This window comes from Liolophura sinensis, chromosome 5 (assembly GCF_032854445.1).
Source record: "Liolophura sinensis isolate JHLJ2023 chromosome 5, CUHK_Ljap_v2, whole genome shotgun sequence".
Lineage (NCBI taxonomy): Eukaryota > Metazoa > Mollusca > Polyplacophora > Chitonida > Chitonidae > Liolophura > Liolophura sinensis.
Window position 1 is genome coordinate 17,124,519 of NC_088299.1, and position 18,827 is coordinate 17,143,345.

General features: G+C 41.4%; 1 pseudogene; it reads left to right on the plus strand.

The window, feature by feature from the left end:
• The first annotated feature begins 13,401 nt into the window (after nucleotides 1-13,401).
• LOC135465506 (solute carrier family 52, riboflavin transporter, member 3-B-like) lies at nucleotides 13,402-17,963 on the plus strand (annotated as a pseudogene).
• The last annotated feature ends 864 nt before the right edge of the window (nucleotides 17,964-18,827 follow it).

The window sequence follows — 18,827 nt, forward strand, 5'->3', positions numbered from 1 at the left end:
TTATCACCAAACTCTGTCGGTCTGCATCCCAAACGCAGCACACAAACAATGTAGGACAATCTGTTAACGTCGACTGATGACTAACCAAGATGTATTACGCCAACTTTAAGGTTTCGTTTTGGTGCTGCTTAGAAACTGTGTCTTAAATTTTTTCTGTATATACTGTTATTCTAAGCATGCACGGAGCTTGTAAATACTCTGTCCCAAAGTGTACTTCAGCAAGCTCGCATGATGTAATTTTTCTTCATGGAGTTTGTAAATACACTGTCGCAGCTTGTACTTCAGCAAGCTCGCATGATGTAAATTTGTCTTCATGGAGTTTGTAAATACACTGTCGCAGCGTGTACTTCAGCAAGCTCGCCTGATGTAAATTTGTCTTCACGGAGCTTGTAAATACGCTGTCGGAACGTGTGCTTCAGCAAGCTCGCAAAAAGTAAATTTGTCTTCATAGAGCTTGTAAATGGACTGTCGCATCGTGTACTTCAGCAAGCTCGCCTGATGTAAGTTTGTCTTCACGGAGCTTGTAAATTCACTGCTGGAGCGCAAACTTCAGCCAGGTCGACTGTTGCAGTTTGACTGTACAAAGCTGTGAATGCGATGCAGCAGTTTTTCAATACCTTAGCAAGCTTGTCTACTGTAATTTTACTACATGGAGCTTGTGAACGATCCGCCGCAGCCTTTACTTCAACAACCTTGATGGTTAACGCTGAAAGCACTAGTTTAAGCATTGTACACAATATAATGTTAACCACCCAGAAGGTTGTATAAGAATGTATAGGCCTACAATTGTTGTTGTTGTTTTCGACAATAAAACACATAATTGGTTTTATTACATCTCTGACAGTTTCTTGGGTTATTTATATATTGATTTCGTGCCTAAGACCCTGTCATTGATAATCGTGGTACCACACTGGCTGAAGACACGCCGTTTCAATGTTAAACGTTTCACTTATATCACAGGGATCCGTTTGGTGAGTGTAATGAACCAAAGTGCACAGCCTAAACCACCACAAGGATCCGTTTAGTAAGTGTAGGAAACCAGAGTGCACAGCCTAAACCACCACAGGGATCCGTTTGGTGGGTGTGGGAAACCAGAGTGCACAGCCCAAACCGCCACAGGGATCCGTTTGGTGAGTGTAGAGAACCGGAGTGCACAGCCTAAAGCACCACAGGGATCCGTTTGGTGAGTGTAGAGAACTGGAGTGCACAGCCTAAACCACCACAGGGATCCGTTTGGTGAGTGTAGAGAACCGGAGTGCACAGCCTAAACCACCACAGGGATCCGTTTGGTGAGTGTGGGAAACCAGAGCGCACAGCCTAAGCCACCACAGGGATCCGTTTGGTGAGTGTGGGAAACCAGAGTGCACAGCCTAAACCACCACAGGGATCCATTTGGTAAGTGTGGGAAACCGAAGTGCACAGCCCAAACCACCACAGGGATCCGTTTGGTGAGTGTGGGAAACCAGAGTGCACAGCCTAAACCACCACAGGGATCCATTTGGTAAGTGTGGGAAACCGAAGTGCACGGCCCAAACCACCGACTTTTGGCAAGTTGGTGGCAAATCCCACACGTGTGACGCATAGATATGTATACATTGGTGAAGTCAAGTGGTTTTCAGAGAACGTCAAAACTGCGCAAACATTTACACACACGTCGTCGACCCCCTTTTTGTTTCGGTACCAAATTCTCACGAATTTTCAGTGAAAACAGATGAATGCAGACATTGTCGAGTAAGGATTTATCAGACTTAAAACAGTGTACCTTTTACCATCGTTACCGCTGTTCCTATGAATCTCCGTGAGCCCAGTATATTTATTTATTTAATTGGTGTTTTACGCCGTACTACAGAATATTTCAATTATACGACGGCGGCCAGCATTATGGTTGTAGGAAATCGAGCAGATCTTGCTGACAGACATTCCCACGTACGGCGGGAGAGGAAGCCAGCATGGGCTGTATCTAAACTCACAGCGATAGCGACATACTTGTTTAATTGTTATTTGACATGGAACTCATTCACGGACTACGAATTTGATATGGAGTTCATGACTGGAATATTCATTGTCTCCCCGGCATCATTGAAAACTGATGACCGCTTCTCTCTTGTGTGTTACCGGCTTTATTTCTTATGTGTATAATTTCTTACACACCTTTGTCTTTGGGAGTTAGTGTTAAACGTTGTTTTGGAAATGGATCTTGCGATTATCGACTTGGAACGCCCTTTACGGAATACGAATGGTATATGAATGTCGGACTTGACGCTTATATTGGGTAACCACCTCAACCACGGAGAGCCCCCTCCACCCCCTCTGTCACGCGGCAAATACACAAGGTCAATCTCAACAGCAGAATTAAAGCACTCAAGAGGAAACTTGTATAGATGCATTGCGTGACCTAGAGGTCACACATATGATATAAGTAAAGAGTAATAAGTAATAAGAGTATAAGTAAAACGAGAGCAGCGACAACAGTGTGATAGCAGTTTGACAGATGGTCAAACTTAACCGGTGAGGTACAACCTCTTGTCAATTTATCTCAGTCAGGGTTTTATTCTGTTCATGTAAATGCATAAATAGTAGCGAATTACATGCACCATCATAGCTTGAGCAGAATAAGGTAGAAAAAAATACAGTGATATTAATTGTAAGGTATTAGACGTCACTGCTCCAGAATCAATCAAAATGCTGTGTTGTCATCACATTTAACATACAATAACATTAAACAATGCGCAAGGAACCGGATACTGAGATGATAGAAGTGCACTCTCCTTGGCCAACAACAACGCGCAATGATCCGTGGATGAAGATCGCAAACAAATGGATGGTGCCTGATTTGAGCATTTGTTAATGGCTTATTTTCGCTTCGAAAGCAACTCGTAAAAAACCCCTAGAGTTCAGTTATACTGGTGGAGTGAGTGTCGCCGACCGCTTATTGGTTCCACAAGCTGTGACAGTTGGGCCCTGGAAAAGTTTGGAATTGAACTGGTAACTGTATAGTTCGTGTATAAATGTAGCTCCTATACCCCGCCGACAGTTTAGATCCCAACAGTCAGCCATACAGTGTGTTCGTTGAAGTCCACTGCCTTAAATCAATATGGCGATGCGAATCGGTAATTCACACGTTGGAAAACTTGTTCATCACTCACCTCAGATCGGTTTGTACGGGCGCCTTATTTCCTCTGCCATTAGTGCTTATTAAATATGGTATATGGTATCTAACTAAAGTTGAGTGACGGAGTAAACATTATTGGGTATCGGGGCCTCCGTGGCCGAGGGGGGTAGCACTCCAGCACGGCGCAATGACCAAGGAGTCTCCCACCAATGCGGTGGCTGTAAGTTCAAGACCAGTCCCGCTGCGGATTGTCGTGGGTTTCCCCAGGCTCTGGCCGATTTTCTCCAACCATAATGCTGGCCGTCGTTGTATAAGTGAAATATTCTTCAAGTGAGTGCAGCGTAAAATAACAAATAAATAAATAAATAAATAAATAAATGTTTGGTATCTAACTAAAACTGAGTGACGGGGTGCACAAAATTTGGTATCTCACTAAAAGTGAGTGATGGGGTACACAAGACTTGGTATCTGACTGAAGTTCGGTGAAGGAGTACACAAGATTTGGTATTTAACTAAAGTTGAGTGACGGGGTAAACTAGATTTGATATTTAGCTAAATTTCAGTGACGGGGTAAACTAGATTTAGTGCTTAAATAAAGTTGAGTGATGGAGTAAACTAGATTGGGTACTTAACTAAAGTTGAGTGACGGAGTAAACAAGATTTGGTGTCTAACTAAAGTTGAGTGACGGAGTAAACTAGATTTGGTACTTAAATAAAGTTGAGTGATGGAGTAAATAAGATTTGGTGTCTAACTAAAGTTGAGTGACGGGGTAGACAAGATTTGGTGTTTAACTAAAGTTGAGTGACGGGGTAGACAAGATTTCGTGTTTAACTAAAGTTGAGTGATGGAGTAAACAAGATTTGATATTTAACTAAAGTTGAGTGACGGAGTAAACTAGATTTGGTACTTAAATAAGGTTGAGTGATGGAGTAAACAAGATTTGTTGTCTAACGAAATTTGAGTGACGGGGTAAACTAGATTTGATATTTAACTAAATTTGAGTGACGGAGTAAACAAGATTTGGTGTCTAACTAAAGTTGAGTGACGGGGTAAACTAGATTTGATATTTAACTAAATTTGAGTGACGGAGTAAACAAGATTTGGTGTCTAACTAAAGTTGAGCGACGGAGTAAACAAGACTTGGTGTCTAACTAAAGTTGAGTGACGGGGTAAACTAGATTTGGTACTTAAATAAAGTTGAGTGACGGGGTAAAATAGATTTGGTACTTAAATAAAGTTGAGTGACGGGGTAAACTAGATTCGATATTTAGCTAAATTTGAAACTAGATTTGGTATTTAACTAAAGTTGAGTCACGGGGTAAACTTGATTTGGTTCTTAAATAAAGATGAGTCACGGGGTAAACAATATTTGGTACTGAACTAAAGTTGAGTGACGGAGTAAACAAGACTTGGTGTCCAACTAAATTTGAGTAACTTGATTTGGTGTTTAACTAATGTTGAGTGATGGAGTAAACAAGATTTGATATTTAACTAAAGTTGAGTGACGGATTAAACAAAATTTAGTGTCTAACTAAAGTCGAGTGACAAGGTAAACTATATTTGGTATTTAACTAAAGTTGAGTGACGGGGTAAACTAGATTTGGTACTTAAATAAAGTTGAGTGACGGAGTAAACAAGACTTGGTGTCCAACTAAATTTGAGTGACGGGGTAAACTAGATTTGGTATTTAACTAAAGTTGAGTGACGGAGTAAACTAGATTTGATATTTAACTAAAGTTGAGTGACGAAGTAAACTAAATTTGGTATTTAACTAACGTTAAGTGAATGGGTAAACTAGATTTGGTCTTTAACTACTTTGAGTGACTGGGTAAATTAGATCTAGTATTTAGCTAAAGTTGGGTGGAGATGTAAACAAGACTTGGTATTTGACTTAAACTGAGAGACCGTGTTAACCAGATTTGGTATTTGACTAAAGTTGAGTGACCAGGTAAACTGGATTCGCAGGTCTTCTTTATGTAGAAAGTTTGACATCTTGTGATAGTGAGTTTTCAAATGTTGTATATGTACTCGCCATGACTCATGTATATCTCGTGTGTATAGGTTTAGTTAAGTCTTATGAATTTTGAAATAGTGAGACATGGCGTAATATGCTACAACTGTGTGCAAAATCCATTGCAAAGAGGGAAAATTGTTAGTTCATAAATGACTCTGTATAGCCAATGTTGTGTACGTGAAGGTTCATTTCTTTTTCCATGATAATATCAACATCCATACTTTATAGTTTTTGTTAATTTCATCGCGTAGTCATTGTCTGGCAAACCGACCTCTCCATTATCACTACAAATGTTCTAGGTTCTAGGTGTAAATAATGTTGTACAAACTTCCACACGCAGTCTTTTTACTGTGTTCAAAGGCACCGAATGACAGTTCGTTAGTCCAGTGCAGTTAATATTTACGTATTTAATTATGTATTCGATTGGTGCTGTGTGCTGTACTAAATATTTCACTTATTTCTCCAACATTATAGTGGGAGGAAACGGGGCAGAGCCACAACCATTCCTGTGTTGCTGGCAGACCTTCCCACCGCAGTGCAGTTAACAACGTTCATTTGTTCCCAGCTCAAAAATGTGTAGTCCAAAATACATCAGTTTAACAATTAAACTAACCGCAAAATCTAATTTATTGCATCGATATGTGTCTATATGTGTCTCCACTATAAGAAACCACAGGTAAAATCGAGAGATACGGTAATGGTTTTTTGTCGTGACAACCAATTATCACTTGACGCTTTCAGCACTAGTGATTGACCAAGATCATAAGGGCTTCTACAACATGGCTACTCGGAGTGAATTGTCCGTCAGTGCCATATCCAAAGAGCTGAACTTCATCTTGTTGACTTTCAAAATTTATAGAATTTTCTACAAATTTTTCTGTGATAATTGTGTCCGATATCATTTTTCTATGTATATACGGTGGCAGACCTTATGGGCACGTTTTCTGTCTACCACACAGGAAAGTATGAAGTAATTCTATTTGATTTCACTGAAACGACCTTTGCCACTCGATACCAGCTGATGACCAAAGCAATGCTGAAGGATGTGAAGACAGTAAATGCTTAGTCGTAAAGAAATTATTAATACAAAAATTACTAAATGCACAGTAGTGTAAAATTTTGACAAAATGTTTTATAGGACAGATGAGTGTCTGTTAAAAAACATCTGCCTGAAAATCTAAAAATATATTTCCGATCAGGCAGAAACACAATTCAACCCTGACATGTTCCACGTGTTGCAGGGGAGGCAACTCTGTGGGCAATCTTTATAAAAAGCTCGCTAAAATTTCGGCTTCATAATGTCGTTATGATTACGAGAACATCCGGAGGGAAAGGCGGTCTCATCTAGGCGTTTTGCGTGATACGCCTACATGTAAGGTTTCATTGTCCGGTATAAAAATTTCGTCAAGCAATTGAAGATGTGAGGATTTGAAACCCATTATAACCTAATGAACGGCATTGATCCAGGTGAGAGCTGTTACACTACTGTAAGAATTGCCAGAAAGGAACGGAGTTGATACATATTTTATTCCAGGCGCTGTTAATTATAGCCTGTCTTAATAACGGATTATATTTGCTATTCTTAACAAATAACGCGATTTACAAATAAACAATATGTTGTTCTCAGCAGGATGTACCGGTGTGTCTAAAGCACACTTAAACAATCAGGAGTAGAAAGCGTTTTTCTCCTGGAAATTACATATGTGTGTAATCTATTTGTGCTGTTCCCAATCGTGTCAGCTCTGTGATATTACATGCCAACAAAAATACATCAGCTGACCTGACTTGTTATGATAACGTCATTAAACATAAATCGGTAACAGAAAACAAAAAAGTAATGTTCATTTTACAAAAACAAATACAACACTCCTGATGCCATAGAGACGAAGTGACCTTGGGAACAATAGGTGCAGTTAACTGGTACAGAGGATAATGTTAGACGAAGCATGCCTGGCCTAAATTTGTAATGGTGTTGACAGCACGTACGGCCGATACGGCTTTGACAAGATGTTCCCTGAGAGCTCCGCAAAACGAGGCTTAACATCGGCCGTTGAATGACGCTTAAGTTCGAGGATCCGTAAACCTGACCCCTGTTCAACGCCCGTGGGAGGTCAGGACAGGTAAGTACCCTCATGAGATAAACTATCCTTCCAGGTGTCAGTCTTGGAGAGTTAGACAGAGTTTGTCCGTTAAGGACTAATGGGTGAAATTGTTGGCGCACAGCGACTGATGACGCAGGCATGGTTCACATAATTAAAAGAACTATAACTTTCTGTGTTATGGTAAGTGGCGGCGTTATTGGGCGTCCAGGGCTTAGCCAATCACTGGTGCCGGTTCAACGCCCAAGTGTGACACAGTACGTCATAGGCACAGTCGTCAATAGACCATCAAGTGGCTGGTATCACGCATGGAGCTAATGGTTGGTTACTTTTACAAAATGGCGACGACATGTTTCGATTTGTGACAAACATTTAACAAATGCACAACTGGAAGAAGGCTGCTATCAACGGGGCTGATTTAGCAATTAATTTGTTCTTGTTGAAGTCGAATATTGTCAGTTTTAATCCTAAACTTCATCCACACGATCCGCTTCGTAACAGTAACGTTACATCACCGATAGGTGAAGATGAGGGTATGTTCCTCTGTCATACAGCTGGAACAAGAGCCTAGCATCTCCCCAGGATAAACCTCTACCCACGGGAATACCAGCACCCACGGGTACGTGAGTAGACCTTTACAGCTTGGTTATCATGCAGCAATCCTCCTACAGGAGTATTTATATACGTGTATTTTATTGCTAGAAACAAAAGGCAGATTAAAAGTCGCTTATGTATGAAAGTCAACTTTTTGCCGGAATTTTTATTCGTATCATCAAAATGGATTATGTAACTGGTCAGTATTTGGTAAGCCGCCTGTCTCACTTTGAGCATGCTCAAACACGTAACTTCTGAATTAAAATCTTAATCTTTGGACTGGTGATTCCACTAAAAAAAACATTTCATGGCACAGGAAAGAAAATTTGAAAAATTTCAAAGTAAAAAATACCTAAGCATTACAATTATTTTAATTAAAGAGAAACTTGCTACTTTGATGAGATTTTTAATAAAAGAGTATGACATGTAATTCCGATATATTCTTGAAGATACCACTCAGTGTGTCTAGCTCCATCGCTCGAGTTCAAGTCTGACTCTAGGCCCTTATTTCTTTGAATATAATAGTTTCAGTTAAAACGTACCTTTATGAAGATTAGAACCCAGTATTCACTCATACTGGTGTACGGAAATAAGACTGTTTATGCCAAGCGAAGAAGGAATGCAAGTACTAAGGTTCAACACCGTTCATTCCTGACGTTGACTCCTTCCAGCATTTCTGCTTTATTGCCATACTACAGTTATATACAAGGTATTGACCTACAAGACGAACTGTGCGTCCCTTTAGCTTTAAGTTTCTGGAAATTTAGAGTGATTGTGACAGATGTCATGTTCAGTTACTGATTGTTAATGTACGGTTATTTCGATAAAGATTATGTATCACGATTTTGTTTACGGCGAAACGTACATTATTTATCATGATTACAATTACACTTACGTTACTGTAGAATTGCTACATTGGCGTTTTATCCACACCTTTTCTTGCACTATATTTCGTAAAAAATTGTGACAGTGAACTTTCTTTACCGGTGCCACGTTTATAGTGCAAGTTTAAGACACTCACGATAATGCGCTGTACACTTAACTATTTGCATCTTTACCCTTCCCATCCAACAACATATACGATAATTAAACTATACTGTGAAATATTCATCTGATTTATTTCATTGCCTCATGATTTTACTCAAGACTTTTTGTACGTATATGGCGGTGACGGGTTTGGGCGGGTGGAAGAAACCGAAGTTCCCGGACAAAACCACTCCTCAAGGAGTTTCCCAGTCTGAGAATGGGATTAAACCCAGGGATTGAAAGCCACGCACCTGAGCTACTCGGCCACTGTCCCCCCGCCACCCCCCGCTGTAAAATTGTCTCTGTTCATCCCAGTCTTTGTCCCATACGACGGTAAGGAGCACGTCATGGTACGAGAATGATAACTGATCCCGATGTAACTCACGATCGCCATTGTTACCTCCGGGAAGCAGGTCCGTGTCACTTGACCTTTGAAAAATTTTACTTCTGGTTATTTTATTGTCTGAAAAAAAAAGGATCCGAGGCTGATGGTTATCGATATACAGTAGGCCTACCATCGAATGATCATCCCACATTGACATGTACAGATAATTTCATTTCAGACAGTGTCTCATTTCCTGCAAACCATCTGTGTGTGGTCTGTATGGTCTAGATTGAGCAATGAAGGTTCAAGAATCCACTCTGGTCTTCACTGGTCGGCCAGCACCATCTTAATGTTTGCATCGTGATCACCTCATGCAGACAGAGATTTTATTACAATGTAATAGCCTTGAGTACCCATCTTGTTCCTAAGTGTCACAAAACTTTCCAGTTCATGCTAGATTTTATTTAATAGTAGTTTACCGTCATATTCAAGAATATGTGTTGATGGCTGTCAGCTTTTGTGGGATCGAAACGGGAGTGCCCGGGGTGAACCACCGGCAAGTTGCTGACTGACATTCACACGTATGGCACACATATGCTCACCATTCTGATGGAGGACAGGCGGTAAAGCTAACGAACGCTTGACTCCGCAGACTGCCAACCGAAAATCGTCGACAACTCATTGTCAAGAAGTAATCACGAACAGTTGGGGTAGTTTAATCTGCAATGTTCGAGAATGGGCTTGAACCCCCACCTGATTTCTCCTAGCGATTGAAAGGCAATCGCCTTAACCACTTGGTCACGGCCTGCTCTTCCCTCATGTCAGCTCAAAGCTAGATGAAGTATACAGTTTATTTACAGTGTGAAATTTAGAGTGTCCAGTTTGTCCTTATTATAGTGATAGAGTACCCAACAAAGTGACATTTAGAGTGTCCAGTGTGTCCTATTACAATGACTGAGTATCCTACAGCGTGACATTTAGAGTGTCCAGTGTGTCCTATTACAGTGATAGAATATCCTTCAGTGTGACATTTAGGGTGTCAAGTGTGTCCTATTACACTGACAGAGTACCCTAAAGAGTGACATTCAGAGTGTCCAGTATTTCCTATTACAGTGACAGAGTATCCTACAGCGTAACATTTAGAGTGTCCAGTGTGTCCTATTACAGTGATAGAATATCCTTCAGTGTGACATTTAGGGTGTCAAGTGTGTCCTATTACACTGACAGAGTACCCTAAAGAGTGACATTCAGAGTGTCCAGTATTTCCTATTACAGTGACAGAGTATCCTACAGCGTAACATTTAGAGTGTCCAGTGTGTCCTATTACAATGACTGAGTATCCTACAGCGTGACATTTAGAGTGTCCAGCGTGTCCTATAAGAGTGACAGAGTATCCTACAGCGTGACATTTAGAGTGTCTAGTGTGTCCTATTACAGTGGCAGAGTATTCTACAAAGTGACATTTAGAGTGTCCAGTGTGTCCTATAAAAGTGACAGAGTATCCTTCAGCGTGACATTTAGAGTGTCCAGTGTGTCCTTATTACAGCGACAGTGTATCATACAGCGTAACATTTAGAATGTTCAGCGTGGCCTATTACAGTGACAAAGTATCCTTCAGCGTGACATTTAGAGTGACCAGTGTGTCCTATTAAAGTGGCAGAGTACCATACAGAGTGACAGTTAGGGTATCCAATGTGTCCTTCTTACAGTGACAGAGTATCCTACAGCGTGACAATTACAGTATCCAGTGTGTCCTTCATGAAGTGACAAAGTCTCATACAGCGTGACAGTTACATATCCTGTGTGCACTTCTTACAGTGGCAGAGTACCCTACATAGCGACAGATTATCTATTGTGCGCTTCTTACAATGTTAGAGTATCCAGTTTGTCGTAGAGTGTGACACAGTACCCAGCATGTCGTAGACTGTGACACAGTACTCAGCTTGTACAATGAATCAATGAATGAATGCGTGAGGTCTTAACCTCATATGACGACGAGGAGTCATTCGGAGCTTGTCAGAGTATACAGTTTATTTCAAGCGTGACATTTAGAGCATACAATTTGTCCTCCAACGTGACAGTTAGAGTACACAATTTGTCCTCCAACGTGACAGAGTGCACAATTTGTCTCAGCGTAACAGATAAACTGTCAAGATTGTATTTTAATAGTGTATTCGAACACTGTAAGCCCTTCAGTGATTCAATACAATCTAATCAAATTCCCTTTCCATTCATTTCTGCAGTAAAATGGATAGGTGTATAGAAACTTTAATGAGATACATACATAATACAGTATGTAGGTAACAGTTCAGCTCTATGCATCGTGCACGAACATTTAGAAATAAGGATTTTGCCCAAGTTTTCTCATGTCCCCTGACTTATAAAAGATGTCCACAAAGCAGTTAATAGCTTCCGACGCACATGAATTATTTCGCAGGATCAAGGTGTATCTTGATGTATCAAGATGTATCAGACAGGTCAGCCAATTGACACACGATAAAAAATGAACTCGTTATTACATGTCCTTCCCCGATTCAGTTGTTTGCTATTTAGCTGATTACATGTATATATCTACATGTATGTGATCTTCCATAATTAGAAGCAGAACATGAATTAGGTTCGTTTTCCGGGTAAAATCTCAAATAATCGTGTGCATCTACGCACTTTTATATGTTAATCGGTGTGTAACGTTTTCGCGCATGCGTCTCTCCTATCTATGTAACATGATAATAGGCGGTGATAAATCCCTACTTGAGCCAGGTGTTGACATGTGTATGTTAGATATGTCATGGGGGGGGGGGGGGGGGGGAATAGGGGAAGGGAGTTACATAGAGTACACCCATCCCAATTTTCAACTGTCACCTGTAATTGCTACGATATTTCGCTATGCATCAAACGCCTTCCACGTAGGGTTCTACTGGTGTGTTTCCCAGTTTGTCCAGTTTATATTAGTTACATAGAGTACACCCATCCCAATTTTCAACTGTCACCTGTAATTGCTACGATATTTCGCTATGCATCAAACGCCTTCCACGTAGGGGTCTACTGGTGTATCGCGCAGTTTTTCCAGTTTATATTCACGTGATTATTTGTAACGAGTATTTGTAACTTGCTGAAATGTTCAGAGCAAAACAACGTAGCTGACTAGAATAAACTTTATATTTAACATATACGATATTTATATGCATATGCTGTCCCCTGCACATATACGGAACATATAGAAAAGTGGATCGTGGATTTCACGATCCACGACCGTGAATAAATAAATAAATATAGAAAAAAGTCATTATGAACGCTGTTACATTCCCACATAGGAGCGTTTTAATACTATACTGGGGCCTCCGTAGACGAGGTGTTTAGCACGCCACGCGGCGCAATGACCCAGAAGCCTGTGTGGTTAACAATGTGGTTGCTGTGAGTTCAAGTCCAGCTCATGCTGGTTTCCTCTCCGACTGTACGTGGGAAGGTCTGTCAGCAACTTGTGGATGGTCGTGGGTTTCTGCCAGGGTTCCTCCCTCTATAATGCTGGCCGCCGTCGTATAAGTGAAATATTCTTGAGTACGGCGTAAAACACAAGTCAAATAAATAAATAATAATTTTACAAATAATAAATAATACCTTTTTCAGATTTAAAGACTATTTATGCAGCCTTTAGTGTTCATTCCTTAGAAATCATTTATCTTCTACCAATATGACCTACATTTTTACGTCACGTGGAAAAGTTCGTAAGGTACAAACAAGCTACCCGTTGTTTTATTCCGGTCACAAAAAAGCATCGGTCGTATATTATAAGTTAAATATTCTTGAGTCTAGTGGACCCAACCATCTAACAAAGAAACAAACAAGCCACGCACACATGGTGGTACAAACAGTTTTATAGCTTCGGGTTCTTTCCAAGTCCAGATAGGGCTGGTTAGCGGTGAGGGTGTAAGATATGTATGTTCAAACAGAAACCTCAGGGTAGTAGGAACTGTTTCAGCCTTCAGCACACGAAACCTGCCTACATCTACTGTTCTGTTCTTATGCTGTACATGTACCTCTGTGTACACAACCTATTGAAACACACAGAAAACGAACGCTTTATCTCACTCTACCTGTGTTTCCGTTTTTTGGAGCTCTACCGTCGGGATATAATTACATGTACATGTATTAACCCCTCCTGTACAGTGATCTAAACCTTTGCACGGTATTCGTCCTTCATAGTCCCCATCCTACAAGCCTAATCGACCTCTACCGGTAGCCTGGGTGATATTCGTGCGGGCTTAGCATGAGGGTAGACCGCGTGAGTGTGTACAGTTTTAGCACATAACTATTCTACTGTGACCCGTAACCTACAGGTGGGCTGTGGTCAGTGGTGAAAGTGACAGGTAAACAAAAATTCAAAAGACATTTTCTTTACCTTATAACCTAGCTAGCTCCATTATCACAATAGTATATACTGCGGCTGTCTTGTTCTGAAATGTGTCTAAATATACATGTATATGTATAAAAATACAAAAAAACTGACAGGTAAATGTGTATAACTGTATGTAACTGTGTATGGCGTTAATGTTGTTCTAATCCCGTGTCTTTAGCTGTAACTGTAATTCAGGTCTGTCTTCAGGTGTAGGTGTAGTTCTAATTCCATGTATGCGGGTATAGGCGTAGTTCTAATTCCATGTATGCGGATATAGGCGTAGTTCTAATTCCATGTATGCGGATATAGGCGTAGTTCTAATTCCGTGTATGCGGATATAGGCGTAGTTCTAATTCCATGTATGCGGATATAGGCGTAGTTCTAATTCCATGTATGCGGATATAGGCGTAGTTCTAATTCCATGTATGCGGATATAGGCGTAGTTCTAATTCTGTGTCCTCAAACTTAACTGTAGTCCTAATCCCAAGTTTTCGGATATAGCTGATGTTGTAATTCTGCAGATGTAACTGTAGGTCTAATTCCATGTCTTCAGGTGTACTTGTACATGTAGTTCTAATTCCGTGTCCTCAAACTTAACTGTAGTTCTAATCCCAAGTTTTCGGATATAGCTGATGTTGTAATATAGCTGATGGCATAGTTCTAATTCCATGCCTGCAGGTGTAGGTGTAGTTCTAATCCCATGTCCGCGGGTGTAGATGAAGTTCTAATCTCATGTCCGCGGGTGTAGATGAAGTTCTAGTCCCATGTCTGCGGGTGTAACTGTAGTTCTAATCGCATATCTACAGGTGTAGGTGTAGTTCTACTTCCATGTCCTCATGTGTAACTGTAGTTCTAATTCCATTTGTCCAGGCGTAATTATAGTTTTAATTCCATGTTTTCAGGTGGAAGTGTAATTGTACTTGCATGTCTTCAGGTGTAAATGTCATCCCAGTTGCATAACTCAAGGTGTAACGCATGTCCTAACGTAATCATAGTTGAAGTGTCCAGGTCTCCAAGAATAAAGCGATAAATTTCAGCTTGATGGTTTTTGATCAGGTTTTAATTCCACACCTGCCCATTCCCGCCTGGTACAGCTGGCCTGTTAAATTCTCCTTCACCTGAACCCACTCTGATAAGGTCAAGCTTAAATCTTGACCCAATGTAGGGCAGTGGGCTGTTTTACAGTCTTAGCAGACTTAACCATAACGTCCCGGATGTATTGTAATCTCAACGAGAGCTACTTGATTTACAATCACTGAACAACGCGTATATCAGCTCCCCAGTTTTTCCAAACAGCCTGGATTCCTCATACAAAAATACGATTTTGTTAACTTCACTGGCAAAGACAAATTAAAACAGAAACATAGTTTGAAAAAACCTCTCATGATTCTTTCACTATCTGTTCCTATGATGAAATATTCTGGAGTATGGGATTTAAAATAAATAAAAAAACCAAAGTTCTCAGCCTAGTGTATAACTATTTACTGGTAAGAACAAAACGACCATAGGCGAAACCCAAGCAGGCACCCTTCGCCAGACATCTGACGCAGGGAGACAAGATTCAAGTTATCAGTCACAGACTTATGGTTTCAAAAAGAAAAAGAGTTTTATGTGTGATCTGTGTATTTCTATTAAAAACGCGGTCTATCCCAGCCGGGTCTGAAAGCTACTTTTTGTCATTTCACATGTGTGAGGGATTGCGTATGTTAACAGCGGAGATGTCATGTTTTTTTCTGTAGCAAATGTTACAAGATTTCTTCACCAGTTTTTGTCGGTGCCTTAGCTAACCTGGGAATACTTCAGGTGAGATACAGCAAGTAAATCAAATCTTCCAGGTGAGTAGGAGCTCCGTAGTCAGCCACCGGACCACCTACTTTGTGTGCGATTTCTTCTCGCTAGAGCGATTTCAGTCGTTCGCAGTTTTAGCATTTATCTGTAAGGACGTTCATGTCAAGCATGATTGACTGTTATGTACAAAGAGATACAGGAAATCTCAAGCTCCACTGTATTTTACACATATATGTACGTACAATAACATATGTGGAAGACCATATCGAGCGTTGCAGTTTGTTACGTGCACATACATATACATATGGGGAAGACCATATCGATCGTCACAGTTTGTTACATGTACATACATATGCATATTAGGAAGACTATATCGAGCGTCACAGTTTGTTACGTGTACATACATATACTTATGGGGAAGACCATATCGAGCGTCACAGTTTGTTACGTGTACATACATATATTTATGGGGAAGACCATATCGAACGTCACAGTTTGTTACGTGTACATACAAGAATATATGGGGAAGACCATATCAAGCGTCACAGTTTGTTACATGTACATACATATACTTATGGGGAAGACCATATCGAGCGTCACAGTTTGTTACGTGTACATACAAGAACATATGGGGAAGACCATATCAAGCGTCACAGTTTGTTACGTGTACATACATGTACATATGTGGGGTACTATATCGAGCGTCATATAGATACAAAAACATGTGGAAGGCTATATCCACACATGATCATAATAAAACATCATTTCAAGGGTTATTTATGGCAGAGTCAGGCTGACAGAATATTAAATTTATTAATGACTCACTTCTTTTCTCGTTCAAGGTTCGTGTTTGACACTGACGATGCGATGCTGGAAGGTCTTGCGGGAGACGTCCCTGTTTGTCCACATCCTGGCCGCTCTGTTCGGCATCGGCTCCTGGCTGGACATTAATGGGGTTTGGGTGGAGCTGCCCATCTTGGTAGAGCACCTGCCCGAGGGGTGGAACCTGGGCTCCTACCTCATCATCATCATCCAGGTGGCGAATATTGGACCACTGCTCTACACTGTGGGGCACTTGTTGGCCCCGCGAATCGTCTCGGAGAGGCCTGTCGTTTTCATTGTGTTGTCCGTAGGTGCAGTCGCCTGCTTACTCCTCGCCTTCTTGTGGAACTGGACGACGGAGATCGGTGGAATGGAACATAGCACACCACTTCTCTTCCTCAATTTCTTTCTGGGTACCGTCGATTGCACCTCCTCTATCGTATTCCTTACCTTCATGTCCCTTCTTCAAGACGCCTTACATGACGTCTTACTTTATCGGAGAGGGGCTCAGCGGCTTGCTGCCCAGCCTTGTGGCGATTGGACAGGGGGTCGGGGTCATGTCCTGCAAGAATGTCTCTTCCGTCAACGCAACATTGCTGAATGGAACTTGGTTCAATGAAACAAGCTACTCTGTACAACCCGTGTACTTTCCACCGAGATTCCCTCCCAGAGACTTTTTCCTGTTCTTGTTCTTGATGATGGTAGTTTCCGTGAGCTCGTTCTCGCTATTGAACTTCCTCCCACACTGTAAGCGTGAACAGGTGTGCAACGTGCACGAGATCACGAAAGAGGACACGGAGGATTTCGTTAGTCCAAGTCTGTCTCGTAACAGCGGGTATTCCACACTAACCCAGCCAAACCTCAGGCCAGTGTAGACACCGCTCAGATAAACTCTGTCACCTATAACACATTCAAGGAACCCAGGGAAACAAAGACAAAAACGCACACATTGACAAATATAAGCGCATGTGAGTACGGGTTTCTGCTGGTGTTGACGGCCTGGTTGAACGGGCTAGGAAATGGGGCTTTACCCTCCTTACAGTCCTATGCCTGTCTCCCGTACGGCAATGAGACTTACCACCTGGCCGTGACGCTGGCTCAGATTGCTAATCCAGTGGCATGTTTTGTGGCGTTCTTCTTGGCGGTCACGTCCAAGTACACCATCGCTTTCCTGACGTTTTTGTCTTCTCTGGTGGCCGCGTACATCCTCGCTCTGGCCTCCCTCAGCCCCACAGCCGTCCTCGTCGGAAAAATTCCAGGAGAAGCCCTGGCGGTAAGTGGTTTTGAGTGTAAGAATGCTTTGGGAAACCAGAATTGATACTTCTGCACCACATCTCAAATAGTGCAAACGAAGTAAAAGGTACTCTTTGATTCCCCAGGTACCTAATGTTAACAGTGCCTTCGTGACTTCAAGCGTTCCAGCCATAGCACAGATCGTCATTATATAAAAAAAATCATATTGCGTTAAACAAGAATCAAAAAACAATCTCAGTTATTTTGTATAGAATAATAACTCACAGGGAATGATATTACACATTTATTGTTTTTTCAGATACTGTCTCAAGTTCTGGCTATGGGATTGATCACCTACTCTAAGGTTTCCATAGCAACCGTGTGTCGTGGCGAGGGTCGGCGCGCGCTGATGTGGTTTGGTGTAGTCACACAGATTGGGTCACTTCTCGGTGCTCTGGTCACTTTCTTGCTCATTAATGTCTTCCAGCTCTTCCATTCCGCCCCACCCTGCCCACTGGAGGTTTACATACACAGCGAAAGTACAATAGAGTGACACTAGCTCGTACCTTGCTTAAGTGATGTGGGCTGCATGCTGGACTGTTGTACCATATATCAGCTTGAGGTGTATATTTGGTAAAAGTCTCAAAATAAATCTTGTCATATTGAACAGCTTGGATTTCCAAAAACTTGTCTGCGCGAGAACATACTAAGTTAAGTTTGGATTTTCTAAATTTCCATTTTGCTCCCCTCCACCCCCTCCCACATCCACCCACCTCAGGCATCCTAGTTGTGGAATTGGGTGCCTTAGGTAACTTACAATGACCAGTGGTCTATAACGATTACTTTAGTTTGTGGATAACTTAGGGTGGCCTTGTGCGACACATACCACATTAATGGGGCTAACTATAAATCACGAACAGCCCGGGTTATGTCGTAACTAAATTAAAACTTTAAAAATGGCACTTGCTGCAGCCTCGCTTGGCCCTCAGCCCTAAGAGGTCAGAGCAAGGAAAAAGGACTGATTGGCCCGGTGTCAGTATAATGTGAATTCGAGGGGGGAGGGGTGTCATGTCTGGTGTCTTCGGCATGATACATCAGTGGCGGCAGCACTTTGGCGGCATGGACTGGCCCTGTCACAAGATGACACAATATATGTAAACACACTTAATGGCTTCTCGTCGTCAAATGACTGAAAAATTGTTAAGCATTACGTTAAACCCAAGACATACATACAAATCACGAACAAGATAAGAAGGTCTTTTCAGAGTTATCTCCCCTGAAAACTACTACTTGTTGTGTTTGTTGAGGAATGAAGAGATGGCGATTACAACAAGTAAACTGAACACAGTGAAGATAGATCAAATCATCAAAAAAGTAAAACATTTCCACTTTCTTAAAATTGTGAGAGGCATAGTAC